The following is a 7734-nucleotide window of genomic DNA, read 5'->3' as shown; positions in this document are numbered from 1 at the left end:
TAACAATCCTCAGACATATTTCCCTAGCTGAAAATCTTCATATTATATTTCCAAATACACATCTCCGCTCTACGGCAGACACAAGTGGTATGAGATCGTTGCCACTGTAAAAGAAAGTCCTCATTTTCGATATGGTTTGAAATGAATCAGATTCTCTTTGAGCACAAAGAATGAAAAACTAAACCTCATTAAGGGAAGGAATAGGTTATGAATATATTATATTAAAACGCTGCAGTGATTATTCGTTGCAAGTCATTAAAATATATATTACATATTATATATATATATATATATATATATTATTTATTTATTTATTTATTTATTTTCATGACTATGAATATTGTAGCTTCACACTGAAGGCATCAAAACTATGAATTAACACATGTGGAATTATATACTGAACAAAAAAGTGTGAAACAACTGAAAATATGTCTTATATTCTAGGTTCTTCAAAGTAGCCACCTTTTGCTTTGATTACTGCTCCGCACACTCTTGGCATTCTGTTGATGAGCTTCAAGAGGTAGTCACCTGAAATGGTTTTCACTTCACAGGTGTGCCCTGTCAGGTTTAATAAGTGGGATTTCAAGCCTTATAAATGTTGTTGGGACCATCAGTTGTGTTCTGCAGGAGGTGGATACAGTACACAGCTGATAGTCCTACTGAATAGACTGTTAGAATTTGAATTATGACAAGAAAAAAGCAGCTAAGTAAAGAAAGACGGGTGGCCATCATTACTTTAAGAAATGAAGGTCAGTCCGTCCGAACAATTGGGAAAACTTTGAAAGTGTCCCCAAAAAACCATCAAGCGCTACAAAGAAACAGGCTCACATGAGCACCGCCCCAGGAAAGGAAGACCAAGAGTCACCTCTGCTGCGGACGATAAGTTCATCCGAGTCACCAGCCTCAGAAATCGCAGGTTAACAGCAGCTCAGATTAGAGAACAGGTCAATGCCACACAGAGTTCTAGCAGCAGACACATCTCTAGAACAACTGTTAAGAGGAGACTGTGTGAATCAGGCCTTCATGGTAAAATAGTTGCTAGGAAACCACTGCTGAGGACAGGCAACAAGCAGAAGAGACTTGTTTGGGCTAAAGAGCCCAAGGAATGGACATTAGACCAGTAGAAATCTATGCTTTGGTCTGATGAGTCCAAGTTTGAGATCTTTGGTTCCAACCACCGTGTCTTTGTGCGGCGCAGAAGAGGTGAACGGATGGACTCTACATGCCTGGTTCCCACCGTGAAGCATGGAGGAGGAGGTGTGATGGTGTGGGGGTGCTTTGTCGGTGACACTGTTGGGGATTTATTCAAAACTGAAGGCATACTGAACCAGCATGGCTACCACAGCATCTTGCTGCAGCATGCTATTCCATCCAGTTTGCGTTTAGTTGGACCATCATTTATTTTTCAACAGGACAATGACCCCAAACACACCTCCAGGCTGTGTAAGGGCTATTTGACCAAGAAGGAGAGTGATGGGGTGCTGCGCCAGATGACCTGGCCTCCACAGTCACCGGACCTGAACCCAATCGAGATGGTTTGGGGTGAGCTGGACCGCAGAGTGAAGGCAAAAGTTCCAGCAAGTGCTGAGCATCTCTGGGAACTCCTTCAAGACTGTTGGAAAACCATTTCAGGTGACTACCTCTTGAAGCTCATCAACAGAATACCAAGAGTGTGCGGAGCAATAATCAAAGCAAAAGGTGGCTACTTTGAAGAACCTAGAATATAAGACATATTTTCAGTTGTTTCACACTTTTTTGTTCAGTGTGTAATTCCACATGTGTTAATTCATAGTTTTGATGCCTTCAGTGTGAAGCTACAATATTCATAGTCATGAATATAAAGACAACTCTTTGAATGAGAAAGTGTGTCCAAACGTTTATATATAAGTCATGTAAATCTACCAGCAAGGCGTTAAAGAAAACAGCCGGACTGTCTAGAGGAGAACATTTCAAATGACTGTTATTTTCTCACAATGACAATGACCTACCGCCATCTCTCAGAGTTGCTCCCCTCACTGATGGAACTCAGACCAATGTATTTATGTAACTAGCTGTCTGCAGAATATTTACTTGTTTCACCTTTGGGGAAGCATAAGACATTCAAAAATAAAATATATACAGATAACTTGACAGAATTACGGGGCATTCTTTGCAGTGCAATTTCATCCACACTGGGGCTATCTGTCATTTTTCCTCACTGAAAACATATAAATAATTACCAAAGAGATTACACACAGAGTGGTATAATTTAAGCCTTTACTAGGTACATCTCCATATATTTGAATATTATTGAAAAGCTTATTCCAGTATAATAATTCAAAAAGTAAAACTCATACATTAATTTGATCTACTAGATATAATGATATACATTAAAGTTAAGTGTTAATTTGGCTAATTATAGTTACACCTAATAAAAGCCCCCAAATCAATTTGTCAACAGTCACTGAAATAGTCCACAAGGAGAGAATGCTGGCTATTCATAGGTTGCAGTATCAAAGCATGTTAATGGAAAGTTGGGTGGAAGGAAAAAGTGTAGAAGAAAAATGTGCACACACAACATGGATAACTGCAGACTTGAGAATGGTTAATGGAGCTGGGGAATGGACTGCAGCTAGAGTCAGTCTTTAAAGTGTTACTAAACATAAGCATACCCAGGATATACAACGGTGGCATTTCTTGTGTTAAGTCACTGCTGAACAAGAGACATCAGAAGTGGCGGGCTGTTGCTTAGTGGTCTAAAGTCCTCCTTTCTAATAATAACAATTTACCAAAATAAAATAAAGTAAATACAAAATAAATAAACAAAAAATATTTATTTCATTTGGTAATCAAGTTTCCAGAGTCTGGAGAAAGACTGGATAGGCACATAATCCAAGTGCAATTTAAGGTTTCGACAGTCACTTGTGATTTATTGAGCCATGCTATTGGTGTTGGTCCAACTTGTCTTATCAGGTCTAAACTCAGTGCACCCATCTACCAGTTCGATCACCTCTTACGTCCTGCTGCTGCCAAGCTATATGCAGCTGATGATGAGACTTTGCACCTGCTTACAATACAAAAGGAACTAATTCCTGGCTTAGGGTCCTGGTATCACTGTGCTTGATTGGCTTGCAAACTTACCTGGCCCAAGCTCCATATAGGAATTATGGAGTATTATCAAGAGAAAGCAAAGAAAAGCTTGAGTAAACAATGCAGGCAAGCTGAAGGCCACTATTAGAGCAACTTGGACAACCTGCACTGATGCAGTAATTCAAGCAAAAGGAGCCCCAAACAAATATCAAGAAAATATACTGTGGATTAGATGAAGATGTTTTTCAGCAGGCCACCATTTCTGTTCTAAAAGTCCTTTTTGTTGGTCTTTTTTTCTATTCTAAGAAACTGAATTTTGGGCTTTCATTAGCTAGGAGCCATAATCATCACAATGAACAGAAACAAGCACTAAAAATATATATATATCTATTTGTAAAGACTGTATATAGATGAGTTTTAACTTTTTTATCCTTTCTAAAAATAAATGTATGTTTTATGATATTTCAATTAACTGAGATGCAAAAATAATGCATACTCAGTTAAGTAGTCTGCATATCATCATTATTTGCTTTTTTTTAAATGACTGTAAAGTCAGCCCAAAGGGGTTTTGTTAATTTTGAGCTCAGAATAACATGCGCAAATCTAACAATCATTATGTTAATAATTATGTTTTCAAATGGGAGTGATCATTCTGGCCTTCCTTTGCTGCTGGTTGAATAAAACCTGGGTGGATTGCGACAAAATTAAATCTTTGGAATCTGTGAGCGTTCTGCTTGTGTGTAGTGTGTAGAAGACGTGTGATGAACAGCTGAGACCGAGTTTTGCGGTTACGTCATTTTGTGGAGTTTGTTTATTTTCAGATTCTACTGCCTTTAATTTTAACAGTTTTTTTGGTGTTTGTAGAAATTGTTTATATCAGCTTTTAGACAAGATTCTACTATTTCTGTGGATACCACATATCTTTATTTTTAACTAATGTAACTTACAGTATAGAAAGTAGAAGAAAGCAAAAGCTAAATTCTTCCCCAGTGCTGGGGCTTGGGTTCAAGAGGTACAGAAAAAAAAACGCCAACGCTAAAAGATAAAAATGCTTTTGGGGTCTGTAAAAACTCTTGCTTTCTCTGAACAAATATTTAAAATAGGATTATCAATGTTTAAGACAGAAAGTTAACAAATTAAAAACAAATTGAAAAGTTATTTTTATAGAAAAAAACATGGTTTAGCTGTTCTGCACAACGTCAATCCATCATCTATATTATCCTTGCAGGGTTGCTGGAGGGCTGGTGCCTACCTCCAGTGGTCATTGGGCGAGGGCCGGGGTACACTCTGGACACACTCACGATTAACCTAATGGTCATGTTTTGGTACTGTGGGAGGATGCTGAATACCTGGTGAGAACTAAGGCATTTATGGGGAGAACATGCAAACTCTATGCAGAAAGACCCAAGGCCGGGATTCAAACCCAGCACCTTCTTGCTGTAAGGCAACAGTGCAAACCAACGGCACCACCATGCAGTGAGTTCTGTACAACATTTCACTGTGAAATGTGAATCAAATCGGACTTCGATCCTTTTGCAGATGAATGGTTACTTTTTTTGTAATAAATAAATCTACATCACTGTGTTAAATTAAATCTTCACTTGCTAAATTAAATTGTGACGTCTTTCACTTAGTGGAAATTTTATGTTATTTTCAAAGTTTCTTGAAAGTTGATTCTCTGACAGCTCAGTTTTTTGCCCAAAAGAAGCATATGGAGCTATTTATTTTTGTTGCTACACCTCACAGTGACATTACCTGCAGACCACCTTGAGTTTGTAGGAAGTCCTGTAAATCCACCAGCAAGGGGTCAAAGAGAACAGCAGGACTGTCTGCAGGAGAACATTTCAAATTACTGTTATTTTCCCACAATGACCTATCGCCTTCTCTCAGAGTTACTGCTCTCACTGATGTAACTCAGACTAATGCATTCATGTAACTTAGCTGTTGCAGAATATTTACTTGTTTCACGTTTATGGAATCATAGAACATTCAAAAATATGACCGTTTTAATTTGTGGAATCATGGGGCGTTCTCTTGTTTGCCAATGACATATGACTTTGCAATGCAGTTTGACCTACACTAGGCCAGTGAAAACATGGAAGTTAACAACTAAACTGATAACTTTTTCCAGTCAAACTAAGTGACATTTAAATTCAAAAGTTCCTCTTTTTTAACACAATCTGTTGTTTCAATTGTCAGTTTCTAACTGGCTTTAAAACAGGCTTATATGGGTTAAATCTCCACTGGATTTATATTCAGATACATAATTTGTGTCTGGCGATGTCATGGAAATCAACTGAGCTGTCATGATAACAAATGCAAATTAAGATTTACAAAGTGCTTATCAGGACATTTTTTAGACGTTTCCTTCCCTGTGATGTGCAAACTAAAAATGCAACAGATTCTTAAATGCCATAAATAATAGTTAGGTCATTCCAGCCAAATGTCTATGTCAGATCAAAGGTCATGCAATAAAGTCTAGCTACTGTGCTTTAATAAATAATATTTTTCTGTTGAAATCCATCTTCAGTGGAGAATTTTTATTCATTTTTACAGGATTTATTTCTTGTGTGAAATAGGATAAAGCAGCACATACATATTAAACAGAATTGTTTTTCAGGGAAAAAAACAGTTGAACAGGTGCAACCACTGGATCTCAAAATCCAAAAGCAGAGACTTCGTTAAATGTCGAGGGCACTCAGAAACAAAGCAGTGTCACGGAGGATCCACAAAGGCTCTAGTGGTGCCAATTATACTGAGCCCTGCTGTGGCTCTCTCCCACTCCGCTACTCGAGTGTTTGTGTTTGCTTGCTGGCTTAGAGCACAGATGATATCATACTGCAAGCATGGCTGCCCGTCTACAGTAATCACAGTTAAAATTCACCGATAACACATCCGGCACACGTCTTAAGTTGCCAAGTCAAATAGGCTTTGAAGTGGTTTCTCAAAAAAGATCACATACGTGTTTTGGCAGCTTCTGGGACATGGTTTAAGTCCAGTCCAATTGTAAAAGAAATGTCCAGTGTAGATGTGCTCCTAGAAAATGTTTGGTCCACTTACACTTATTGTAAAAAACAAAACAAGCATCTTCAAATGTTTCTCTAGACTTGCATTAATGTAAAGTAAATGACAAAGATCAGTCAAGCTTATTTTTTAGTTGACCCTGAGAGGTTCTACTTTGAAGTCGAGACATGATATGAATAATTCCTTTGAAAATATATATTTTAAAAAAGGGAACAGTTGTGACAGAAAAATCTGATTTTAGCTTCTCTTCATTCCAATCGTCACTATTTTCCCGCATCCCATTTTCGCCATCCATACATCATTTGAATGGTTTCTTCTAAATAAACTATATAGAATAAATAAATAAATATTGAATGAACACTGTTTTGGAATCCTGTAATGATAAGTCCATTTCACTTTGGGCAGGCTTCATCTGACTTGATTCAGTCACATGGTGAGAAATGCTGAATTAATAACCACCCAGACAACCAATCCCTCTTGAAAACAGAATACACTGTCCTGACTTTTTATGATAGTATTTGTGTTAAGATTTGTTTTACAAAAACAAATTGTCAAGGCTGTTAAGGTTTAGGACAATTATAACAGGCTATAACACACATTAGGCCATTTAATGGGAATTAAAAAGCAATCATAAGACCCATACAGAGGTTACAGTGTCAGAACTTTAAAGGTATGCAACTGAATAGACTATGAACAATTTGATTTACCCCTAATCATGTAAAGTTATATATTTCACAGACTAAGGTAAAACACATGTTCAAAACAGCTAAATACATGAACCCAGATTCACAACCTGGTACATTTGTCTTTCAGAGGAGAGATAAGAAGAGAAACAGGGTGAGAGAGGAGAAATGACTGTCAAACTAAAAGTTATTAAAGGACTTGTTATTATAAGGTAGTAGTTAAGATACCACTTAACTACTATAGCTAACTAACTACTATAAGATACCACTGACAAATCCATAGGATGTTACTGCTGGAAGTTGTACTGTCAGGTGAGTCTCACAGGTGAGTATTCTGGGGAGCAACAAATCTCCATTAACCAGCAGAAGGTTTCTCTGAGGAACTCCAGACTGACAGTAATACTGGAGACACCAAAGGAAAAATTCAGGAGAGGTTCAGAGGACAGTGCTTCACCAAAGTATTTATATCTCTTGATTTTTATTTTATTTTTTTATTGCAGCACAAGTGGCCTTTTATTTTTCCAGTATTTTTTTAAAGTAGTTAGACAGGAAATGGGGTCAGAGTGAGAGGGGAAGACATGCAGCAAATGTTGCCGAAATCATTCAGAAATAGGTTTGGCCAAGTTTCATAAACTATTGACTGACAATCTAGTCTTAAGGGTTTGGTCTACTAGTCCTTTTATGTGTGGAAGGTGACGCGAGTTCATGAACTACAGGTGTTCACAGCAGCAAGAAAGAGCAAACTCCACCCACACAACAGTAGAATCAAATGAGTGAAACAAGGCAGAAACAAAATCTTTAGAGTTGATGACAGGCAGTTCAGAAAACAATACCAAGTCACTGAAAGTAATTCAAACTGCTGCAGTTTTTGCCAGATAAAGCAATGTAAACTTTAGCTTTCTTCCCAATATACAGAAAAATGGATGCTCACACTTATTTTATTTAAACATTTTTTGTG

The sequence above is a fragment of the Girardinichthys multiradiatus genome, chromosome 6 (assembly GCF_021462225.1).
Source record: "Girardinichthys multiradiatus isolate DD_20200921_A chromosome 6, DD_fGirMul_XY1, whole genome shotgun sequence".
In the NCBI taxonomy this organism is placed as follows: Eukaryota; Metazoa; Chordata; class Actinopteri; order Cyprinodontiformes; family Goodeidae; genus Girardinichthys; species Girardinichthys multiradiatus.
This window is presented reverse-complemented; position numbering follows the sequence as displayed.